Source organism: Equus przewalskii, chromosome 1, assembly GCF_037783145.1.
Source record: "Equus przewalskii isolate Varuska chromosome 1, EquPr2, whole genome shotgun sequence".
Classification (NCBI taxonomy): domain Eukaryota; kingdom Metazoa; phylum Chordata; class Mammalia; order Perissodactyla; family Equidae; genus Equus; species Equus przewalskii.
In genome coordinates, this window is record NC_091831.1 from 92,179,570 (window position 1) to 92,195,518 (window position 15,949).

A 15,949-nucleotide genomic window follows, 5' to 3' on the forward strand; every position below is an offset into this window, starting at 1 on the left:
TGATTGGCTGTGTGCGCCCCGAGCCCTCCCGCAGGCGTCCGGGATTGACCCAGTAATAGGAGGGAGGGTTTGCGACAGCGACCCGGCCCTCGGAACCGGTCAATGATGTCGCAAGCTGGTCTGGAGCCCGGGAATGACCGCTCTTGCCTCACCGTTTGCACCTTTGCGCACACTGACGGTAACGAAATCTTCGTTCAATGAACGAGTCATTGTCAGCCTCTTACCCTGGACTGTGACCCACTTCAGAACGGGGGGGACCCAGCCGATTCTGTGTGGTGTCATCGGGGCCCTAGTGAATACGTGGTTTCTGCTCTCAAGAATGGTACCGACTTGCTGGAGAGCTCCAACATTAAATTAAACCTAATAGTTATTTATTGAGGGCCCTGAGCGCCAAGCACTGGGTAGAAATCACAAATTTATTGTAATCCATTCAGCGAGCTTTGATGGAGTGTCTGCTGTGTGCCTGTTTTGGGCGGGAGGCACAGGGGCATACAAAAAAGATATTTCTGTCTTCAAAGCGTCCCAGCTCCCAGCCGAGATGTTTAAATACAATCTATGTCCTAACCCATTTCAGACACAAGGAAAATGAGACCCAGAAAAGAAATTTGTCTTAAGATACACTCTCAGACTAAATGAGACCACCTGGCCACTGCAGCCCTGATTAAGGAGACGGGGCAATGTAGCTTGCGTGGGAGGATGGAGAGTGGGGTGGAGCTGGACCTGTTTATGCCACAGGGAACAACACAGCCCTGGTCTCTGCCCAGGAAAGGTACAGGGTAGACCGAGAAACACAGCACCTGTCTGCTCCCATCCCTTGAGCGCACTGAGACGGGGACTGGGGTGAGGGGAGGCGGGGGCGGAAGAGCCCTTCACCGAACCAAGGCTTGGGACGTCTCGATTCAGGAACCAGAGAAAGAACTTTTGAAGGTTTTGAGCTGGGAAAACCTGGAATCTGATTTGCACTTGCCGTTATGCCCAAGTAAAAACAACAAAAACAGGACCAGGCTGAAGCTACGGTTAGGGCATCCTGCCCCCCACCCCACTCCAAGGTGAGCCCAAGCCTCTAGGGCCCTCTGTGGACCGCAGCTTGAAGGTCTGAAGTTGCCTCTGTCTGAAGGTCCCCGTCCCCAATGCCTGTGTGTGGGGCTTTGTGGCCACCAACTCAGAAGTGCCGGGCTGGCTAACACCCAGTCCTCTTGGAGAAAGGGCGTTTTAGCTGAAGTCATTTATTTATCTCATATTATTTTAGCTAATGTAAGTCACTTATAATTCTTTAATATCTTTTTGTGGATTCTTTACAGTGTGTCTTTTTATTGTATTTGTTTTATACTATTTTATCCTTTCTAGTAGGTTTTCTAATTTATTTGCTTTTTCAAAATGAAACCAAACAGGCTTTCTAATTACAAAAGTAATTTGTACTTTGTGTGTGTGAGAGGGGGGTAAGTTTGTATAGTCTTAGGAAAAAAATATGGAAAAATACACACCAAACCTAATAATTGTTGTTACCAGGAAGCATGACTGGTTTATAGTCACTTTATGGTTCTTTTGTTGTATTTGCTTTTTTCTAAGCCAAACACCACATATTATTTTACAATAAAAAAAATTTTTAATTAATAAAAGGTATATATAAGTATTATAAAAATAGACACTATCAAAGATATAAAGAAAAAGTAAAAGAACTCAAAGGAGATAAATTCTGCACTCATTTTATAAGGGTGTGTGTATATATATGTATATAATATAAATATGTGATTATACTATAGTGATATTTTTCATACTCCTTTTCTACTTAGGAATATATTGTGGGCATTTTCCACATTAAAAAAATAGGCATCTACATCATTATTTTTCATACTTGCCAATATTGAGTTGACTGTATTATGATTTAACAAATTCCATATTGACAAATGTTGATAAATTTCAGTTTTCTGCCAATATAGACAATGCTGTGGTAAACATTCTTGTACCTACTATATCCTTGCATAATTTTTTCTTTCAATGTTTTTGCTTTTGATATTTTATTTTGCTTCCAATATTTTTACTTTATAGATGCATGGCAGTAATGGTATTTTAAAAATGAAATTTTGATTGAGGCTTAAAAAAGCAATAGATGTAAAATTCTGAGATTAAATCACTATATGTAGACTTTTAAAGGAAATGGTCCAGAACCCAATTCATGCTCTCAGCTGACTGGTGAAAATAAAAATGGATCAGAGTGAAGAAAAGAGGGTGTTTGGAGGAAGACTGGGGGAGTGATTTCTCTGGAGAGAGCTGTATTGGGCCGGGAGAGGGTTGGAAGTCCCACCTTCTCTACACGCAAGCCCAATGAGCAAGTCTTCAAAGGGACCATTCAGAGAGCTTGTTCTGTTTCCTGCAGGTTGCCCAATGGTGGCCCGAGGTGAGAGGACTGGCTGCTTTGGTGGAGAGCAGGGGAGATGCCTGCGTTGGGGTCATCTGCATCCCAGAGTTTGCTGGGACCAAGGATGGGGCCTACATTCTAAGATCCAGATGTGGGCCAGCAAGAAGACAGAGCCAGCAAGGAATCACCTGGATCCTGCCTGAGAGAGCCAGCTGCATGGGTGAGGAGACCCCATCTGAGAGCTCTTGGAGGTGGCCCACCAGGGCCTGGAGGAGGAATGCAAGGGACACCCTGGAATAGAGGGGTTCTCAGCCTGGTTGTGGGACCTTCAGGGGCAAGATCTCCAAAATGGGAAACTCTAGAGGTGTACAAAAGCTCTGAGAGAGAGAGAGAGAGAGCTCTAAGCATCTGCTGGCCCCAGAGAGCCTGAAGCTAGGACCCACTGCGACATCAACTCAAATAGGAGTTGTCTTATCACCTTAGTGCCTCCTGCCCTGGCCTCCAAACCAGCAGCTCAGGGAAGAGGTGCAGGGAGAAGAAGCCGACCTCGTTCCTCCTTTCCCAGGGTAGACTTCCGCTAAACAGGCCCAAGATGGGGAGGAGGGAAGATCCTGATGCTGGCTACACTCAGTTTGGCTTTTTAATTAGTATATCGGACTGTACATTCAATTACTAAATGCAGGCTATGCCTTCAAGTGACCACAGGACTCTGTTACCTCAGAGGGAGCAGAGAGTCATGGGTCTGCTAGATTTTTATCTAGAGGTGTATAATTCCCACCCTGAGTAAATGTTGAAGGAATGGTGGGAGAAAAAAAAATTAAGTTGCATTTGATTACATGCAGAGTTGTGCTTCTTCAAAACACTTCGGGAAAAGACCCTCAGCCCGGGTGGCAGGTGCACAGCACGAGGGCTGTTGGAGGTCTTCCTCCTCTGTGTGGCCACAGCAGCCCTCCTGCCCTTGCTGTGACAGCCCCCAGCCCTCTACACATGACTGGCCATCTGAGTTCCCCAGTGGACTCACAGGACTCAAATCCTCACAGTAAATGGAGAAACTCAGGGCACAGCATGTGACCTCTCCTAGTGACACTTGAGCAGTAAGAAGTGGCAAGACGGCCTGGGCAGGTCTATATTTGGGCCTCCACTCACGGCAGGCCTGTTGCTATTTGCAGCCAGAGCATTCTCCCGTTACGGTCGCCTTTGCTGCCCCACTCGCAGAACTCTGGTGTGACACAGGCCAGGGCAGCTGTGGGACGCACAGAGGTCACCGTGAGGAGGGAAAGCCTGCCGAACTCACTCGGACGCAGTTTTCTAGCAGGTATCCAGGGCCTCAGAGTTAAAAGAAGAATTTATGGACCCTTAAATTGGCAGGCAAGTTTGGGGATAGTCATATTCTTCTAATACAAGTTGTATTGTTAGAAAGGCAGTAACTTAATGCCAAAATGTTAACGCACTATCTTTCCTTTAGGTGTGAAGAGAGATCTTAAATTGCAGGTGGGTAGATTACAGTAAACAGGGTGAATATTTTCTGTGCCTCCTTGTAGCAAGGATTCACCCTCACTGAAAGCTGTGTGACAGCCTCAGATGCAGACAGAGGTAGGCTGGCGATTCCTGCCATGTGTCTTCAGAGTATTTTTAGTGTAGGGGCCCATTTGCTAGAACAGTTTGCAACCCTAAATGTTGATATCATCTGGCTATGGTATCGGGTTGATAAATACCTTTTGTTTTATCTGCATGCGCCTGCTGACAAATCGTAATTTCATGCTTTGATTCAAACGCTGAGAAACAGCGTTGTAATCATCTTTCACGCATTTGGCATACCCCCTCCTCCAAGAGAGAGGGGTCAGAGGTTTGCACTGTGCCTGTAAAGCTGATTTGAACCATTTAGCATAACTGTACAGCTAACCCTTTAAAGCAAGTTTCTTTAGTTGTGGCTCAGGAGTTGCTGGGGACTACTCCTAAAATTATATGCAGAATTATGTTTGTGTCCTTATGGGCCTACTTTGAGAGAGACAGTTTACAGCTTTCAATAGATTCTCAGAGGCACCCATCACCCATAAAAAGTTAAAGAACACTTTTTTGGAGACTTTTCTCTTTAAAGCACAGGGACACACCTCCCATATAAGACTTAAGCAAAAGTCTTTTTTTTTTTTTAAACTGCAGCCCTATGGCCTAGAGTAGAAGCTTTCTAGCTAATATATTCTTTATAGACTCTGATTTATTCCTTTATTTCTCTAAGCCTCAGTTTCATCATTTATAAAATGGCAATTTATTGTTAATGTTCTTTTCTTCCCAAATTCCAGATACTTTCTTAGGAAAGTGAAAGAATCTGGGCATTGAGGGGAAAATGTCAACTCTGGAGTCGTGCTGCAAACTTCCTACTTTGATGCCAAGCGCGCAGACCCGTTTGTGTTTGTGTGTTCAGAGGGCGAATGCTGGCCTGGAAGATTTGTTCTTTGTAGCATTTGTGCTCAGTGTTTTCCATCTTCTTCCTTGTGTAACAGTTCAATTCAGTGTTTCACATTCCGGCTCCTGGTTGAAAGAATTTCGCACGATGATTTATTGGTAATACAGAATTCTGGTTTTCTCCCTTTTGGTAGTACGTAGAAATGGAAGTGTTATTTTTAGCAGGCCGCTCCTCGGTCTGTAGGTGATGTGGTTTAGTGGAAAACTGGGTCCCAATCCCATGCTTCACCTGGCTGGTTCTGTGTCCAGACCCCAGCTTCAGGGCTGGATGCAGAACAGCCCCGCATCAGTCGTCGTTAAATGGAATTGGCCGCAGCAAGGCCTTTATCCTCACAGAAACCCAGTTTTGCCGTCCTAAACTCGGGAAATTGAGTTAGCTGCTCTCCAAGGGACCCTCCATCACTAGAATCCACATCTCCGCCTAGGCCCTTGGAAGCTTGTGCTGTCAGGAGGGTGACCCCATAGCCAGTGTCTGAGCCTGGATAGGGGGCTGCTCTGCTTTGGTGCCTTCTCCCACCGTCTGCTGTTTGCAAGGGACAGAGTGATCCCACAGGGGCCACTGTGAGTTTTCACCCTCTGACCCTGGTCCTCACCCTCCAAGAGTGACCAGGTGAGAGACTTCTATCCTAGCTCAGGTAGGAGGGGCCGAGGTCCAAATAATAATAATAGTAACAACAACAACAATAATGACAGCAGCTAACATTTATTAAGGACTTACTTCGAGCCACGTACTATGCTAAGCATTTTACATACATTGTTATTTCATCTATATGCCAACTGTGGGTCCAGTCCTGTGGCCGAGCGGTTAAGTTCACGCGCTCTGCTTCAGCGGCCCAGGGTTCACTGGTTTGGATCCTGGGCGCGGACATGGCATCGCTCATCAGGCTGTGTTGAGGTGGCGTCCCACATAGCAGAGCCAGAAGGACCCACAACTAGAATATACAACTATGTACTGGGGGGCTTTGGAGAGAAGAAGAAGAAGAAGAAAGAAAATTGTCAACAGATGTTAGCTCAGGTGCCAATCTTAAAAAAAAATTTTTTTAAATGCTAACTGTATGAGGTAGAAACTATTAACAAGCCCACTTCTTGGACTCCTGAAAATAAGGCCCGGAGAGATGATTTTCTCAAGGCTACACTGCTAGGAAGTAGCAGAGACAGAGTGCAAACACGGGACTTTCTGAATCCAGAGGCCTTACGAAGGGGTGAGGGGAGCAGGTAGAGGGATGTTGTCTCTAGACTGAGGAGAGGAACCAGAGTCAGCATTAACTCGGCGTTAATTAGATTGGGTGATGTCAAGGCTGAGCTCCTGGTCTCTGGTTTGGGTGCTAAGGGTGTCATGCTATTGTTAGTGGGTTTTAGGAATGCAGTGGCCCTCATGAGGATGTGACAGGCTCTGGCCTTGGTGGATGGGTAGGAGCTTAAGGGGCAGTGGTGGGATGGGGAAGGGGGGCAGCCCTCAGCGGGAAGAACAGCCTGAGCCGGGGCCTCACGTGGTACTTAATGCGAGAAGCCTGAGAGTGGTCAGAAGGAACCGCCGTGTCCACTGGAGATGGTGAGGCCATTTGGGGAGGTGGAGCTAGGACATGAGGGGTGCCTGATGCCCAGGGGAGTTGAGACTTGCCCAGAATACAGGACATGCAGACTTGTCACTTCTACTGAGCAAGGCATCATGATGCTGTTCTGGACCAGACAAGGACGCTCGTGGGGAGAGCCGTGGGGCGCACAGCCAGCAGACCGTAGAGACAAGATGGTTTCAAGGGAGATTTCTGTGTACAGGATGACACTCGGGGCCACAGAGGGAAACAGTGTGATTTTGGTCTGTGTGACCAGAGCCTGTGCTTGAAGAGGGAGCATGTCCTGGGGTCTCAGGACAGAAGGAAGTAGTGTCTCTGAGGAGCTTGGCAGCAGCCCAGATGGGTCATTACTTATTCACTTGTCTGGCGCCTTTTTTATACCAGGAATTGTGTCTCATTCACTATAGCCCAGCGCGTAACACAGTTCTGTTTTCTTGAACCCACGCCTCTCCGGCCCCATGAACAGTCAGTGCTGGGGCAGTGAATGTGCTCAGTGCCACAGCCCACCCATGTGATGGCACCAGCGGGAGTCCCAGAAGGACCTTGGGCTTCCCCACACAATCTCTGGGTGGGTTCAGACTTCCCAGGTCACTAATGTTGCCCCACAGCGTGCTGGGCCCAGGATACTCCGGCATGACCAGGTAGGACCTAGAGTGCCCCTGAGGCAGAGGCAGCAGCCAGGAGCCCAGGTGGAGTGAAGATGGGGAACGCTCCTAAGCTCAGAGACAGGCTGCTGTTGTTGGCTCATGAGAGGCCCCTGGAGGGAAGAATGACCCTTTCATCCTCTCAGCTCCTATTTCCGGATCTAATTGCTCTCCGCCTCATTCCCCTCCTCCCCCTCTTCCGTGAGGCCGTGCCAGAGCTCAGAGCAAGTGTTAATGGTAAGACATTATTTCTATACAATGGGGTTATTGTTTTTATCAAGTTTTATTAAGATATAATTGACATAATTGTGTAAGTGTAAGGTATACAATGTGATGATTTGATACACAGATTTATTGCAAAATAGCTCCCACAATAAGGATGATTACCACCTCTGTCAACTCACAGAATTACCTTTTTTTAATGTGTGTGTGGTGAGAAACTTTAAGATCTACTCTCTTAGTAACTGTCAAGTATACAGTACAGTATTATTAACTGTAGTCACCATGCTGTGCATTAGATCTCCAGAACTTCTTCATCTTATAACTGGAAGTTTGTACCCTTGGACCAGTATCTCCCCATTTTCTCCACCCCCCAGCCCCTGTCAACCACCATTCTACTCTCTGTTTCTATGAGTTTTGCTTTTTGGATCCTACATATAAGTGAGATCATACAGTATTTGTTTTTCTCTGTCTGACTTATTTCACTTTGCATAGTGCCTTCAATGTCCATCCACGTTGTTGCAAATGTCAGGATTTCCTTCTTTTTTATGGCTGAATAATATTCCATTGTGTATGTGTATATGTACACATTTTTTTTATCGATTCATGTGTCGATGGACACTTCTGTGTTTCCGTGTCTTGGCTGTTGTGAATAATGCTGCAATGAACACGGGAGTACAGATGTGTCTTCAGGATACTGTTTTCATTTCCTTCAGATAAATACCCAGAGGTGAGATGGCCGCATCATATGGTAGTTCTATTTGTAATTTTTTGAGGAACCTCCAAACTGTTTTCCATAATGGCTGCGCCAATTTACATTCTCACTAACAGTGAACAAAGGTTCCCTTTTCTCCACAGCCTCACCAACACTTGTTATCTCTTGTCTTTTTGATAGAAGCTGTTGTAACAGTTGTGAGGTTATATTTCATTGTGGTTTTGATTTGCATTTCCCTGATGATTAGTTATTTTGAGCATCTTTTCATGTACCCATTGGCCTATTGTATATCTTCTTTGGAAAAATGTCTATTCAGGTCCAATTTTTTAATTGGATTATTTGGTTTTTTGCTATTGTGTTGTCGGAGTTCCTTATATATTTTGGTTATTAGCCCATTATCATATAGATAGTTTGTCAATATTTTCTCCCATTCCATAGGTTATCTTTTCATTTTGTTGATTGTTTCTTTGGCTGTAGAGAAGCTTTTTAGTTTGATGTAGTCCCGTTTGTTTATTTTTGCTTTTGTTGCTTGTGCTTTTGGTGTCATATCCAAAAAATCATTGCCAAGACCAATGTCATGAAGCTTTTCCCCTATGTTTTCTTCTAGGAGTTTTAAAGTTTCAGGTCTTACATTTATGTCTTTAATCCATTTTGAATTAATTTTTGTGTATGGTGTAAGATAGGGTCCAATTTCATTATTTTGCATGTGATTATCCAGTTTTCCCACCATTTGCTGAAAAGACTGTCCTTTCCCCCAGTGGGGTAATTCTGAGTAACTAGGCCATCAGACATACAGGAGAGTGAAGGCAACATTCAGAGCCTCTGAGGATGGAAGGCTCTGCTCTGATGGCTTTGTTGAGAATCAGTTGCTGCAATAAAGGATGTGGGAACCTAGGATGGATCGTAATGGGGGAGAAGGCAAGGTGGTGCTTCCATAGCTGGAAGGCTTCTTTGGCCTTGGGAACCATTGAAGGAAGACAGAGGCTAACATAGGGGCAATGCACACGATACCAGGAAGAGCTAGCAGTCCTTTGGGACCGGTGTGTGTGTGTGTGTGTGTGTGTGTGTGTATCTGCGGGGAGGGGCTTCTCAGTCCAGCTTAGCACTAGTTTTTCTGGGATGCAGAACCATTGTGAAGAGAAGGTGTGGCCAACTTCACTTGAAGCCACTCTTCTGCATCTCTAAAACAGGCTGTGTTGGTGAGAACAAGCCAGGACCGCCCCAGCCAGAGTCTAATGGTGGGCGGGGTTCTTACAAATAACCCAAAAGAACATCCAGGCTCTAGGATCTTCATAAGTCATGGATGTTCAGAGGTAAAGCACTGGCCCCAGAGCCACTTGCTTTAGATGCTACCTCTGAAAGCTACTTTTATTCATCCCTTCCCCCAACCCTGGGGCAGACCAGGTCCCACTGGGCCTGCTGGTTGTCCAGGATATGGTGAAGCTAGTACCTTGTGCATCAATCCTGCATGGTCGTGGCACTCAGCCTCATCAGACATTACTGAAGCGATGTTTACCTTTCTCTTCTGTGTGAAGAGTTTAGGAGCATTAGAGAATGGGACTGAAGCTTTTCTGATCCCAAGTGTAATGCACCCAAGTCTGGGAGTCTTAGGAGTCAAGTTTCCTTATGGGGATCCAGACCCCAGAAACCAGTTGTATGCATGGCATGGGGTTAGGATAGCAGTGTCTTTGTCCCTTAATGGCTGCTGGAAGGCCACCCCTCTATGAGGTGCTCACAGAGGAAATGGAAAAACAGCATCCTATGGAAACTTCAGAGTGAAGGAGGAAAGAGATAAGATCCCCAGGGGTTCACCAGGGCAGAGTCTGTGTAGTCACATGCCCGTTGTCCCCGCCATAGTCAGAGAAGGCCAGACGCCTCTTGTGTTTTTGTCTTGCCGTCAGCAGGAGCCTGGGAGAGCCCACCAAGGGAGGGCAGTGTGAGGACTTCCAAGGAGGGTTATAGCCACGATTAAAGTAATATTTGGTGCAGAGGCCCAGATGAAGACAGGTAGCCCTCCGAGTTAAGAGCAGGGCGGGTCTCCATCACTGGGATCCAGAACCTCGTATTTTGGGTCAAACCTTCCTAAAATAGGGCCAGATATGGGATGAGATCAGTCCTCTGCTGTCCTCATCACTGCCCTTAGCCTTTCTCTACAGCCCATAGGACAGAACGCGGAGGACAGGGGGCAGGCAGCAAGAGGAGCCTGGCCGGCTGTCTCCAGGAGGCAAGAGGGAGGTCTGGGCCACTAGGGCAAAGTGTCGTCTCTGACCAGCCTAGGACACAGGGCCAAGTTCTTTCCCTGAGGGTATAAGTAGAAAAGCTGAGTGATCCTTGGTCTCTGCACATAGAGGCTGAGGAACAGGTATAGCAGGACTATCCAGGGAGGGGATTGCAACTCAGACAATCAGGTCAGGATGTCACAGGCATTAAAGGCCAGAGTGCCAAGAGGCTGGAGAAAGGGGCTTCTCTGGAAGTCTTTCAAGCCATCTGGGCCTCCAGGAATCTTCCAGTGTGTTCTGTGGAGATAATCGCAGGCTTATAGCTTGGCAGACTGGGCGGATGTCACACCACACAGCAAGGGGGAGAGAAAGAGAGGCAATGAGCTCCATCTGGCAGCGTTGAGACTAAGGTGACTGACCCGGGGATGCTCCAGAAGGCAGCTGTCCCTCTAAACCTCTCCTTCTGCTTGGAGCGGAGTTGGGGCCAGAGACAGGGATTCGGAGCCAGTGGCAGAGAGGGGGCCATAGAAGCCGTGAGAGTGGACAAGATCACCTGGAGCAGGTGGACACTGAGGAGAGGAAGTAGGATGGACAGAGCCAGCGTGTGAGGAGCAGCCAGGGCGAGGGACTCAGCAAAGATTTCAGGAGGAGATCGCAGCTGAGCTGTGGGTGGGGGACGCGACGTTCAACAGGATCAAAAGGCCCAGAGCAGTCAAGAGCACGGGACGGCGTCCACGGACTTCCCAATTAGGCCATCAGAAAATGTTATGTTAAAAAAGGCAATCAGAAGTAGAAGTAGTGGAAAGAAAAATGAATTTTTTTATATAGCTTTGGAATGATTATTAACAGTCTATCAGCAGAGGTCACAAAGTCCCTCACTGCAGAAAGATGATAGGGGAAACCACTGCACTTGACTTCTGTGTACAACTGCAGGACAAGCAGAGACAAACAGCTGGCTGCTGGCTTTGATCCCACAAGTGGAAATTAAGGGAAGCTGTTTGGATCATAAAAGTTATGGCTGGGGGAAAAAGTGCTAAACTGTATCTTAAAATTTTTTTTTTGCTTTTGTTATTTTCCTCAAAACCTTATTGCATATGTCTCATCTCAGAATAGTTTAGTAACATCAGTTTTTTTGAAAAGGCATTAACTTTACCATAATTTTTTTTTAAAAGGGGGCATTGGGAACAGATTGTGGTCATGGTTACACAACTCGAGAAGTTTACTGAAAATTGCATTGAGTTACGTACTTAATGTTGTTGGTAAAGTACCTGTGCTGGTTAATTACAATGGTACAACCATTCCAGTGGATAGAAATGTAGGCCAATATTTGGAAATCAACTGTGCTTGTTTGTGACTTGTGCAGTTAAATGAAAAAACTACTGCTTCTCTAAACAAAAAAGGTCATCCTTTTTTGCATGTGGATCAATAGCCTTCAAATTTTTTTGCTTGTGAAACATCTTACAACATTTATGTTCCCTACAAATTTTTATCAAAAGTTTAAATAACCTTGGATTAGACAATGGTTTCTCAGATATACGAGAAACACAAGCTAGAAAGAAAAAATAGATAAATTGGATTGCATCAAAATTAAAAACCTTTGTGCTTCAAAGGACACCATCAAGAAAGTGAAAAGACGACGTACAGAATGGGAGAAAATATTTGCAAATCATGCACCCAATAAAGGACTTGCATCCAGAATTTGTGAAGAACTCTTACAACTCAACAATAAATAGACAAATACTCCAATTTAAAAATGAGCATATTAGGGTCTGGCCCAGTGGCACAGCGGTTCAGTGCACACGTTCCGCTTTGGCGGCCCGGGGTTCACCAGTTCGGATCCCAAGTGCAGACATGGCACTGCTCAGAAAGCCATGCTGTGGTAGGTGTCCCACATATAAAGTAGAGGAAGATGGGCACGGATGTTAGCTCAGGGCCAGTCTTCCTCAGCAAAAAGAGGAGGATTGGCAGCAGATGTTAGCTCAGGGCTAATCTTCCTCAAAAAAAAAATTTTTTTTTAAAAGAGCATATTAGTCAAGTTTCTCCAGAGAAACAGAACACAATAGGATATGTGTGTGTGTGCGTATAATGAAAGTGAGATGTGTTTTAAGGAATTGGCTCATGTGATTATGGAGGCTGGCAAGTCCAAAATCTGCAGGGTAGGCTGGCAGGCTGGAGACCCAGGGAGGAGCCAATGTTCTGGTTCAAATTTGAAGACCATCTTCTGGCAGAATTCCTTCTTGCTTGGGAGAGGTCAGCCTTTGTTCTTTTAAGCTCTTCAACTGATTAGATGAGGCCCACTCAAATTATAGAGGGCCATCTGCTTTACTCAAAGTCCACCAATTTAAATGTCAATCTCATCTAAAAAAATACCCTCACAGACACCTCTGGAATCATGTTTAACCAAATATCTGGACACCTTGACCTGGCCAAGTTGACACATAAAATTAACACCCCAATAGACAAAACATCTGAATAGACATTTCTCCAAAGAAGATATACAAATGTCAATAAATGCATGAAAAGATGCCCTATATCATTAGCCACCTGGGAAATGCAAATCAAAACCACAATGAGATACCACTTCGCATCCACTCAGATGGCTCTACTCAAAAAGACGGACAATAAGGGGCCGGCCCGGTGGCACAGTGGTTAAGTGCACATGTTCTGCTTCAGCAGCCTGTGATTCGCCGGTTTGGATCCCAGGTGCGGACATGGCACCGCTTGGCAAGCCATGCTGTGGAAGGCGTCCCACATATAAAGTAGAGGAAGATGGGCATGGATGTGAGCTCAAGGCCAGTCTTCCTCTGCAAAAAGAGGAGGATTGGCAGCAGGTGTTAGCTCAGGGCTAATCTTCCTCAAAAGAAGAAAAATTGAAAAAAAAAAGATGGACAATAACAAGTGTTGACAAGCCATAGAGAAACTGGAACCCTCATACACTGCTGGTGGTAATACAAAATGGTGCAGCCACTTTGGAAAACAGTTTGGCAGTTCCTCAATAGGTTAAACATAGAGTTACTGTATGACCCAGCAATTCCACTCCTCAGGATATGCCTAAGAGAAATGGAAACATGTCCACACAGAAAAACTTGTACATGAATATTTGTAGCAGCATAATTCAAAATAGCCAGAAAGTGGAAATAACCCAGGTATCCATCAACTAATGAATAGATAAACAAAATATAGTATTAACCTCCATTGGAATATTATTCAGCTATGAAAAGGACACATTCTTCAACTTGGATGAACCTTGAAAACGTTATGCTTAGTGAAAAAAGCCAAATACCAAAGATCACATATTGAATGATTCCATTTATATGAAACATCCAGGATAGGCAAATTCAAGAGAAAGTGGTCATCGTGGTCTGGGGGAGTGGGTAATAGGGAGTGACTGCTAATAGGGGTGGGATTTCTTTTTGGGATGATAAAACTGTTCTGGAATTAGATAGCAGTGATGGATGCACGAGTCCGAGTTTACTGAAAACACTAAATTGTACACTTTAAAAGGGTGAACTTTATGGTATGTAAATTACCTCTTAATAAAGTATTACTTTAAAAAGTGTAAATAATTGCAAAAGATACACTTTCTGGCATATTATAAATATTCACATTTTCAAAGAAAACTATTCCATAACTTTTTTCAGATTTATTCAGTGGACTCTTAAATACTGTAGCAATTTGATGCCTTTTTCAACTATCTTAAAAAATGGAAGAACTAACTCTTCTGTAACATTAGAAATTTTACATTGCTCCTTTTTCTCTTTGAGCTTGTATTTCCGTTTCACTTTTCAGAAGAGTTTTGTACTAATGTATTGTTTCTCTATGCTTGGCAAGTCTGTTATTGGTCATTTGTGATACTTCTCTATAAAAAATACATATATATGACTTGAGATTTAATTTTTTAAAAATTTTCTTGGAACCATAAGTCTCTAGATAATAACTTCCTTTTTATTCTGAACTAATTTATGAATACAATGTTTAGTCACATGTAAGGAAAACAACATAAATACATTACAAGTGACAAATAATTATAAAACAAAAAAAAAGTAAAATGGAAATGCATCTATTGATGATGTGAATGGGGCTTTTTTTTATTGTTAAAAGTTAAACCTGGTATCCATGGGTGAAAATGACATATTCCAGAATGTAGCAGGAATTGGTGTCGATTGTCTTCCCATCTTTCATTTTGTAGATGAGCCCCAAGCAACCTCGCTCACCTACATAAGCAGATGGAAATGGAAGCTGCTTTATTATAACAATGCCAATCAATTCTTTGAACTCTTTCTGAAACGCTTGCCAAAAATTATATAGTGATCTAGCATGAAAAATCATTTTTAATCATATATCAGCTGACACTTGATTAGATCCTCCTTCAATTTTGTTGAAAGCAAAGAATTGGAAACCACTCAACCTAGAAAAAATGTATCTTCCCCATTCATTAATGTCATTCACTCTCTCGACATTGATACCAATACTTCAACTTGTCCTTTCCTTTAGCCCACAGGAGGTTTTAGAATTCCAAGGCAGTGAAATCTTACAGTGCAATGTAATATTCGGGACAAGTGAGAGGCACGGTTTTACTTCTGTAATAAAGAGAAGAAGGGCTATTCTGAAAAGAGACCCCACTTGAAGCCTCAACTGCTGGCTCGTTTCCAGGCAGAGCAGCTCTGGGAAAGATTAAATATTATGTTAAGCATCTGAAAACTGATACTCTTAAAGCTATCCATCCCCGTGCACCCCTTGGAAAGTCTTTATGTACATATGCTGTCGTCTGAAGACCAATGATGTAAATGCTACCCTTTGAGGGAGACTGAATGTGAAAAATGGAGGTGGAAGGAATAGTAGCAAGAGGGGATAGCCAGGTGGAAAGAAGATCATTTTTTTTTTTTTGAGGAAGATTAGCCCTGAGCTAACATCTGCTGCCAATCCTCCTCTTTTTGCTGAGGAGGACTGGCCCTGAGCTAACATCGTGCCCATCATCGTCTACTTTATATGTGGGATGCCTGCCACAGCATGGCCTGATGAGCAGTGCCTAGGTCCACACCCGGGATCTGAACCAGCAAACTCAGGGCCACTGGAGTGGAACACGTGAACTTAACCACCGCACCACTGGGCCGGCCCCAAGAGGGTCATTTTTAGTGATTTTTTGCTGCATAAGAAATTATTCCAAAACTTAGAGCCTTGAAACAATAGATCTTTATTGTCTTGCGTGGTTTCTGAAGGTCAAGAATCTGAAAGCAGCTCATCTGGGCGATTCTGGCACAAGGCCTCTTATGAGACGCGGTGACCGTTTCCCTTGATCCTCCCGATGAAATCATGCCTGTAGCAAACGTTGCCAACTCTCGGCTCACCTGCCCGCCAGTCTCGGCTCACCTGTGCCTTTGTGTGTTTTTCTTGCTTTTCCAGCAACTGTGTGTCAGCTCTGGCCAGGACTAGTTAGTGAATTTATTTGCCATGAAATAGGTTACAATCCCAACTTCTTCAAGATCTAAGCCTTCTTTCAAGTTTATCCTTCCTTAAGTAATTTCCCTCAGCTTTAGGGTATCTTTTAGAGTTCTCTTCCTAATTTTATAGTCACTCTATCATCACAGCTTAATACTTCTTTGTAATAAACCGTCTTCCTCCAATGTTACGTCTTCAGTTCTTGGCAGAATTGTAGATGCCAATCTTCTTTCCTAACCTCTGGTTTACTATCCTGCATGGAAGTTGAGGGTTGAAATTTTAATTTTCAGATTCTGAGGAGGAATTTTCTTAGGAAT

At 44.4% G+C, this 15,949-nt stretch overlaps 1 protein-coding gene across 6 annotated transcripts in view; it reads left to right on the forward strand.

The window, feature by feature from the left end:
* Positions 1 to 15,949, forward strand: part of FSD2 (fibronectin type III and SPRY domain containing 2) — a 48,307-nt gene that overhangs the window by 687 nt on the left and 31,671 nt on the right. Inside the window, exons 1-2 of one of the 6 annotated variants that reach the window (XM_070570349.1) lie at positions 50 to 178; positions 2,378 to 2,579. The gene's annotated coding sequence lies outside the window, so the exon portion shown is untranslated. Of the gene's footprint in view, positions 1 to 49; positions 179 to 758; positions 1,255 to 2,377; positions 2,580 to 3,448; positions 3,728 to 15,949 lie in introns of those variants that run through there. The other 5 variants (XM_070570363.1, XM_070570356.1, XM_070570376.1 and 2 more) reach the window with 5 other exon arrangements.